We start from the raw sequence: 8,101 nt of genomic DNA, 5'->3' as shown, positions 1-8,101 counted from the left end.
TATGTCAGTGTATAGGATGATGCACTAGGGTCTATTTTAGAGATTGATGTGCGACTATGCCATAAAAACCCATGCGTATGCAAGAAAATGCTTTTTGAATTAGCTATCCACTGTAGTGACCTCTATGCATGAAAGGGTTAAGGTTTACAACACATCAATGCATACAATGTACATTGTAGACTTTATGTTTATTTCTTGGAGGATTTTATGTTATGAATTGATGTGTATTCTCTCTGTATTTGTATAGGTTTTGAACTTAATAATTCCACTGTTTTAAATGTTGTGTTCATTTTGAATTTTTGTGTGCTGTATGTACACATTTTATGTATGTTTACTCTATGTACATTTTTGTGTAGGTTTTAAATACAGGTTTTAGGATTTGAATTTATAATGTGTGCTGTGTATTTTGAGTTTAATATGTACACAATTATATGTATATTTACATTAAATACTAGACTCCCCTATATTTTGAAATTTAAAAACATATTTGTTAAAACATATGTATTGTTTTATACAAATAAACAATCTGTATTTGAAAACAAAGTATATATTTTTAATTAAAATAATAAATAAAAAGTAAATAGTTAACCCAGCTGGCATTTAACCCAATTCATTGGGTTAAAATAACCCACAGTTGGTAAGGTGCTATACCAACCCATAGTTGGGTTACTTGTTGGGTTATTTGTAACCCAGCATTATTAAATGAGGTATAAGCATACCGAGGAAAGAGTAATCGTTTTTTAAAAATCGTTTTTTTTCTGAGTGGCAGTTGGGAGCTTGAGTTGCCGTGACAACCCTGGAGCATCTTCAGACAAGGCAGAGGACCGTTTTCAAACTTGTCTATCACTTTGTTGTCGAAAAAGGTTAAATAAAATTATTACTTTTCAAAGAAAACCTGTAATTCAAATGCTTTGATGTTGGACGAATGTGTTTTTAATTGAATAATTATCTTATTACTGTTTTTAAATGGACGTTATGTAACAGAGATGTTCGCTAGTGGTCTATGACAGTGAAGTGAGCAAAGTGGTCAAGTTCATAAAACGTTTTAAAAAAACGTATTTTAACGCATTTATTGACATTTTTGTAATAGTGCAACAGGTTAACTGTCAGTGTGTGATTGCAGATGATATGTGTTATACTTACCTGAGTGTGTGTGAAAGAGTCTGAAATGTTTGAGTACATGCTGTTAGGATTTATTTATGTATTTGTTTATCTATTTATATATGTATATGGCTCTGAATGCCATGGTCTTGACAATTAATAATAAATGAGAGATCTCTTGACAAAATAACTGGTGTTCTGTCCTGTGATAAGAGCTTCATTTCAAGTCTACAATTACAAACACCATTTATGTTTGCTGTCCATATTTAGTAACTTATTTTTTATTTTTCCAGATCTGGTCCAGTTCACACCGGCAGTGAAGCCCATCCCACAACAATTCAGCAATAATATTCACCTCATCCTACAAGAGACAGGTGTAGCGGCTGAAATCTGTTAAAGATGGAGTTTACTGAAGAGGAGATTGAAGACTTGAGTGATCCAGAACCATCCCGATTAAAACATGACGAGGCTGAGGAACAAACAGGTTGGTGTCCGTTCTTGATTCTTCAATGATTCTGTGAAGTAGTATATAGATGATAAATGATAGAGAAATGCATGTAACTTATCATAACCTTGTATATAACAGTATATGCAGAGAACATCATCATAATATAACCGTTTTAATCATATCAACAAGTGATTCAAGTACATTAAATGACAGAACTGACCTTTTCACATCAAAGATACTTGATACTCACACAGACAGATACCTGGACCCGTATTCTTAAAGCTTCTCTCAGAAAGCTCCTAATTTAATTAAAAACTTCTACGTAGGAATCTTAAGCTGCGTCCAAAATCGCGTACTGTCTGAGTAGGTACTACATTTGAAGTTAAATTTACTTCACAACCGTTAAAAAAGTATGTTCTATATAGTATGAATGCGTGTAGTATGAATGAAATCCGGACGTACTACATCCGCCATGTTGTTACTGTCACATGACCTCCCAGCATCAGTTACGTCCCTTCAACTCCATTCACAAATCCTCTCCCGTGGCCTCATGGGATAGTAAAGTGTCCATCGTATGCGCACTTTAGAATCTCGCCGGACGTACTAAGTCATCCGGGTACTTTTCGCCTACTGTTTTTCAAATACTATGAATTCAGGCATACTACTCTGTTGGCGTACTGTTTTCAGCATACTATATAGTAGAGAAGTATTCGATTTCGGACGCAGCGTTAGCTTAAGAGCGATTCGGGACCAATCTGAGAGCAACTTTGAGTGAAGAAAAGACAAATGCTGCGTCCCAATTTGCATATTATCCGTCCTAAATAGAATTCGAAATTAGAATTAGTGTGTCCCAAATCATAGTATGTTGAAATGAGTATTCCAAAGATACCCAGATGGTCTACTTTTTCCGGTTAGAATCTATTTAAAACTTTATAAAGTAAAATAACGAGCTTCTGGCGCGACAGCCATACACATTCGTTATTTTAGTACACAATGACATGACGTACTACGCATTATAGCGTAGTATGTCATGGCGTAGTGTAAAACGTCATGTCATTGTGTACTACGTCACGGAAATTAACACTTTTTGGACATACATGTGTGACGTAAGATAGTCATATACACCTAGGATGGTTTGAGGGTGAGTGAATCACGGGATAATTTTCACTTTTGGGTGAACTATCCCTTTAAGCCTCGTAAAAGTCCTTGTCTGTACTCCTAACAATTCTGGACCTTAAAGGGAACCCCTGGTGTTAAGACTTTGTATGGCTTAAAGGGTTAGTTCACCCAAAAATGAAAATAATGTCATTTATTACTCACCCTCATGTCGTTCCACACCCGTAAGACCTTCGTTAATCTTCGGAACGCAAATTAAGATATTTTTGTTGAAATCCGATGGCTCTGTGAGCCCTACATAGGGAGCAATGACATTTCCTCTCTCAAGATCCATAAAGGTACTAAAAACATATTTAAATCAGTTCATGTGAGTAAAGTAGTTCAATATTAATATTATAAAGCGACGAGAATATTTTTGGTGCGCCAAAAAAACAAAATAACGACTTATATAGTGATGGCCGATTTCAAAAAACTGCTTCATGAAGCTTCGGAACGTTATGAATCTTTTGTGTCGTGAACTGAATTAAATATGTTTTTAGTACATTAATGGATCTTGAGAGAGGAAATGTCATTGCTGGCTATGGAGGCCTCACTGAGCCATCGGATTTCAACAAAAATATCTTAATTTGTGTACCGAAGATGAACGAAGGTCTTACGGGTGTGGAACGGCATGAGGGTGAGTAATAAATGACATTATTTTCATTTTTGGGTGAGCTAACCCTTTAATATAACATAAATGATGTCTCTTACTGAAATACGTAGTAGAAAACCCATGAAAGACGTTATTTAAAAAATCCATGACATATTTAGACCGACCTATTGCTATTTTTAACACAACTCGAAATATAATATACGATGCCACATTGTACAGCTTTTGGTTGTAATTTTAAGTCGATGAGCCACAAGAGAAGTGTTGTAAGTCTTTACTGCTTTACTAGCGATAAGAGGAGAAAAGAATGGGAAGATGTGCAGAAAGTGGACGAATAAAACTTCGTAACTGCGTCTTTGTTCTCTTCACTTTAGCCCTGATGACTTTGAGGCTTTTTATCTGTATGTTTTGGTGCAACGGTAATAATGCATACAGGTCTTAATATCCGCGGGGTTCCTTTTAAAACCCGATCAGCCTTTTCAATTTGAGCCAGAGCGCAAAATTAGTGAGGATGAAAACATCAAAGCTGTGAAATGTCTCTGTGGCTATTCCAAATACTGTTGTATGATTGACGTGTTAAAATCATCTGACAACCTGAATGCATTACACACAGTTAATCGTGCTGAGAAGATGCTACTGTTTTATGCGATCACAGATACACACAAGCTTTGAGGCAGTCTGTCTCAATAAAGATGTATTATAGGCTTACCTTCGTCAGTCTCCACGACAGGTGCGGCATTTGGTTAAAGCATAGGCTACACTTATATCCATCAGCAACTGTAAGCTCTTTCAGCTGTAGTCTACTAAAAGCCTCAAAGGCACCAGGGCTAAAGTGAAGAGAACAAAAGAAGGAAGTTTTATTCGTCCACATTCTTCACAACTTCCCATTCTTTTCTCCTCTTATCGCTAGTAAAGCAGTAAAGACTTACATCGCGTCTCTTGTGGCTCATCGATTGAAAATTATAAGCAAAAGCTGCACAATATTGGAATCGTATATTATATTCCGAGTTGTGTTGCGGTAAAAATATCAATAGGACAGTGTCAGAAGCTCAGTGAGTGCAACCATTTGACGTCATCGACATAGAACGCACTGTGCACCTAAACAAAATGGCACCCCCCATTGTCCAAATATGTTTAAGGATTTTTTTTAAAATAACGTAAATCTTTCTTGGGTTTTCTACTACATATTTCAGTAAGAGACATCATTATACAAACCCGATTCCAAAAAAGTTGGGACACTGTACAAATTGTGAATAAAAAAGGAATGCAATAATTTACAAATCTCATAAACTTATATTTTATTCACAATAGAATATAGATAACATATCAAATGTTGAAAGTGAGACATTTTGAAATGTCATGCCAAATATTGGCTCATTTTGGATTTCATGAGAGCTACACATTCCAAAAAAGTTGGGACAGGTAGCAATAAGAGGCCGTAAAAGTTAAATGTACATATAAGGAACAGCTGGAGGACCAATTTGCAACTTGTGGCAGTGTCTCTCAGAAGTCAAGATGGGCAGAGGATCACCAATTCCCCCAATGCTGCAGCGAAAAATAGTGGAGCAATATCAGAAAGGAGTTTCTCAGAGAAAAACTGCAAAGAGTTTGAAGTTATCATCATCTACAGTGCATAATATCATCCAAAGATTCAGAGAATCTGGAACAATCTCTGTGCGTAAGGGTCAAGGCCGGAAAAAACCATACTGGATGCCCGTGATCTTCGGGCCCTTAGACGGCACTGCATCACATACAGGAAAGCTACTGTAATGGAAATCACAACATGGGCTCAGGAATACTTCCAGAAAACATTGTCGGTGAACACAATCCACCGTGCCATTCGCCGTTGCCGGCTAAAACTCTATGGGTCAAAAAAGAAGCCATATCTAAACATGATCCAGAAGCGCAGGCGTTTTCTCTGGGCCAAGGCTCATTTAAAATGGACTGTGGCAAAGTGGAAAACTGTTCTGTGGTCAGACGAATCAAAATTTGCAGTTCTTTTTGGAAAACTGGGACGCCATGTCATCTGGACTAAAGAGGACAAGGACAACCCAAGTTGTTATCAGCGCTCAGTTCAGAAGCCTGCATCTCTGATGGTATGGGGTTGCATGAGTGTGTGTGGCATGGGCAGCTTACACATCTGGAAAGGCACCATCAATGCTGAAAGGTATGTCCAAGTTCTAGAACAACATATGCTCCCATCCAGACGTCGTCTCTTTCAGGGAAGACCTTGCATTTTCCAACATGACAATGCCAGACCACATACTGCATCAATTACAACATCATGGCTGCGTAGAAGAAGGATCCGGGTACTGAAATGGCCAGCCTGCAGTCCAGATCTTTCACCCATAGAAAACATTTGGCGCATTATAAAGAGGAAGATGCGACAAAGAAGACTTAAGACAGTTGAGCAACTAGAAGCCTGTATTAGACAAGAATGGGACAACATTCCTATTCCTAAACTTGAGCAACTTGTCTCCTCAGTCACCAGACGTTTGCAGACTGTTATAAAAAGAAGAGGGGATGCCACACAGTGGTAAACATGGCTTTGTCCCAACTTTTTTGAGATGTTTTGATGCCATGAAATTTAAAATCAACTTATTTTTCCCACACGAGCTTTGAGGCAGTCTGTCTCAATAAAGATGTATTATAGGCTTACCTTCGTCGGTCTCCACGACAGGTGCGGCATTTGGTTAGTCTCATTTTCTCAGTTTAAACATTTGATATGTCATCTATGTTGTATTCTGAATAAAATATTGAAATTTGAAACTTCCACATCATTGCATTCCTTTTTTTATTCACAATTTGTACAGTGTCCCAACTTTTTTGGAATCGGGTTTGTATTTAACCATACAAGTATTAACACCAGGGGTTCCCTTTAAGACCTCTTTTAAGATGCTTTGTGAATTACTTTTTTCTTCACAGGGATTTTTAGTTAATTTTAAGAGGAAACACCCACATTTCTAAGAATTTTCTTAGAATTTTGTCACTAGGAGTTACTCTTTGCAGTGAAATTTTTTTTATGAATATAGGTCCTGATGTCTTGTTTTCTGCTAAGTGTTTTTTTTTTAATTATTATTATTATTTTCACATTTATCTTCCTTAAACTGATTCTATGTTCTTAACATGTTCATTTTAGATCAGATGGAAGTGAAGGAGCAAAGACACAAACTAAATGACATAAAGAAACACTATGACTTCAAAACTCGGGGAACAAAAGCCAAAAAGCTGCACACCTGCACTCAGTGTGGAAAGAGTTTCAGAGATAAAAGAAACCTTTGCAAACACACAAGAATTCACACTGGAGAGAAACCGTATACATGCAATGAGTGTGGAAAGAGTTTTTCTCGAGCATTAGGTCTCAGAGCTCATCTGCACATTCATCCTGGAGAAAAGCCATTTAACTGTGATCAGTGTGGTAAAGGTTTTCATGTGTCATCACTGCTAAAACTACACCTGAAAGTTCACTCAGATGAGAGGCCTTATGTGTGTTCTTTCTGTGGAAAGAGTTTTCCACGGCTGAGCAGTTGTAAACAGCACATGAAAACACATGATGGAGTGAGAGATCATGTGTGTTTGGAGTGTGGAAAGAGCTTTACACAAGCTGGCTATCTGAAACAGCACCAAAGAATTCATACTGAAGAAAGTGTCCGTACTGTGACAAGAGTTTCGCTCTGTCTGCATACCTAAAATCACACGAGAAAGTCCATGCTAGCGAGAAGCTGTAAGTGTGGGAAGAGTTTTAAACATTTAGAAAGCCTTCTCACTTATATGAAAAAAATAAATAAATTGCAAGTGAACAACATTCATTTCATGTACAAGTACACAAGTAAACTGTGAAATAAAATATGGAGTTTTTCCTAAAAGCACAATATGATCTAGATTAATTTTGTTAATTTGGTTAAAAGTGAAAGACTAAAGAGTTGAAGCTTCACCTGTCAACAGCTCTTACAGTGTAAATAAAGTTTTTATTTTCTGTCAGGATGAACTGTGTGCTTAGCACGTCTTTCTTGAATAAGATATTTATGTCTTTTACTTACTAAGTGTACTATATTGTGTTCTAATTTTTTAATGAGAAATAAAACAGAAACAACAGCTTTGTCTTGATTGATCTATTGATCTGTGTTTAGTTTCATTTTCATCGACTTTTAGTTTGTTTTGCTTCAGTTACCCGTTTCTTTTGTTCCAGTTACCCGCCAGTCATTAGTTGTCATGGACATTCATTAACTAGCTCCCCTGTCTGCATTTAGTTCATTATCATTGTGTATTTAAGGGGCTGTTTACACTACACCATTTTCAACTAAAAACTTTTTATGCATTTGGCCATTCATTTACACGACCATGGTGTTCCCATTCAGTCGGTCACGTTCGACGTACGTCGGACAGACCGACGAATAGGAATCTCGCTAGAGAGGCCAATCTACTTCGAGTGTAACTACAACGAGCCAATGCACATTGGCATGCAATCATATGCATCAGCTGCTCGCCTCGCAGCGCGGGTATATAACGAGCAGCAGGTGCGTTGCATCTTCAGCTTTTCGCTTCGGAGCCGAACGGTGTTTGTTCCTGTTCTCTGCAAGCAAGTGTCTGCTAGAAGACGAGTCAAGCTTTTTGGTTGAACTTCTCTTTTTTTTTCGAGTGCGGGCGAACAGCACAGCAGCGGGGTCAAAGTCCTCTCTTTATTTTCTGTTTTTTGTTTCGTTTGCCATTATAGAGCAAATAGCTGTTTTGACAGCGTTAGAAGGCTGTTCTCACGGCCGGTACGGTGCGCTTCGAGCGCTGAAAGC

General features: G+C 37.5%; 1 long non-coding RNA gene across 1 annotated transcript; it reads left to right on the top strand.

Moving 5' to 3' along the window:
* The first annotated feature begins 829 nt into the window (after positions 1-829).
* LOC127496282 (uncharacterized) lies at positions 830-7,232 on the top strand. The gene is made up of 3 exons (XR_007925277.1): positions 830-863; positions 1,395-1,585; positions 6,454-7,232. It is a non-coding gene; the product is annotated as an uncharacterized LOC127496282 (long non-coding RNA).
* The last annotated feature ends 869 nt before the right edge of the window (positions 7,233-8,101 follow it).

The sequence above is a fragment of the Ctenopharyngodon idella genome, chromosome 15 (assembly GCF_019924925.1).
Source record: "Ctenopharyngodon idella isolate HZGC_01 chromosome 15, HZGC01, whole genome shotgun sequence".
In the NCBI taxonomy this organism is placed as follows: Eukaryota; Metazoa; Chordata; class Actinopteri; order Cypriniformes; family Xenocyprididae; genus Ctenopharyngodon; species Ctenopharyngodon idella.
The sequence above is the reverse complement of the archived record's forward strand: the minus strand, read 5'-3'. Positions and strand labels throughout refer to the sequence as shown.